Source organism: Pogona vitticeps, chromosome 3 (genome assembly GCF_051106095.1).
Source record: "Pogona vitticeps strain Pit_001003342236 chromosome 3, PviZW2.1, whole genome shotgun sequence".
In the NCBI taxonomy this organism is placed as follows: domain Eukaryota; kingdom Metazoa; phylum Chordata; class Lepidosauria; order Squamata; family Agamidae; genus Pogona; species Pogona vitticeps.
In genome coordinates, this window is record NC_135785.1 from 124,697,854 (window position 1) to 124,698,965 (window position 1,112).

The window sequence follows — 1,112 nt, forward strand, 5'->3', positions numbered from 1 at the left end:
AGGAACACCCAGCCTCTGATTGGAGTCCCACGGGGCACCCCAGAACACTGAGGAGCTCTCTTGGCCTCTGGCGGGACCAGGGCTATGCAGCCCTGTTCTGAGTGGGAGGTGTAGCCGGGGGGGGGGTCAACATGCCTTGGGGGACAGGGTGTGGGAGGGGGCAGTAGGCACGGGGGCTACACCAACTCATGTTTACCTGGCAGGGGAGATACAATGATCACTGTAGCGGGCCACTCTGTAGCCTCTATCCACTCAGACCTCCAGGAGTGCTCACTACTCTTCCTCTTCAACTGCTGCAACCAATTATAATCAATATTTAAAAAGGACAAGTGTTTCTTCCAAAACAAAACTTTTTAATTGATATAATAAAATAAAATGAGTAAATCACAGGTAGATAATCAAGTTGTAAATCACTGTTTCTCATTCATTAAATCACACACAGACTTTTCCCTCACTGACTGTTTGGCTCACAGGCCTACTAACATGCTAATCACTAACTCTCAATCTATCCATCTCTCTCTCACACACCTCACACACCCCTTTTATATTTCAGCTCCTCCCCCTTCTGAACCACCCTTCGTGCCTTCATTGGCTGTTGTTCCACTGCCCAGCTGTGACAGACAGGCGAGAGCAGAGCTGAATGTTATAATCACAAAGGTGGCTTTCCCAGGTTGAGGCTCATCCATTACACTTTGGGTGTGCTGATCCCTGTGATTTCCCCAAATGTGGGAAACTTGACTGCATAATTTGTGACAGTGGGGGGACTGTGCTTGTGCTTTCCCTCTGGTGCTGGTTTGGAGGCCTCTCGGCACGGCGGTGAATCTGTGGGAGGCTTCTGAGTGGGGGTGGCTGAAGAGATTTTGAACCATTTTTACAGTATTCACTCCATAAGACACATACACTTCCCCCTAGTTTTTTGGGGTAAAAAAGTGCATCTTATGGAGTGAAAAATACAGTAACTCAGAAGGGAAAAAGTATTTTAAACAGATGCTTGACTCTGCAAAATAAACCAGCTTATCCAAATAAATACACATACATATGCCTCCTAATAGAAGTAAAAAGATAGTAATGGAGGTAACTGATCCTGAAGATTTACCTCATGAAGTGGAGGG

General features: G+C 46.4%; 1 non-coding gene across 1 annotated transcript; it reads left to right on the forward strand.

Annotated features, from left to right (window-relative positions):
• The first annotated feature begins 627 nt into the window (after window positions 1-627).
• LOC140706135 (U1 spliceosomal RNA) lies at window positions 628-785 on the forward strand. The gene has a single exon (XR_012085858.2). It is a non-coding gene; the product is annotated as a U1 spliceosomal RNA (small nuclear RNA).
• Window positions 786-1,112: the final 327 nt, after the last annotated feature.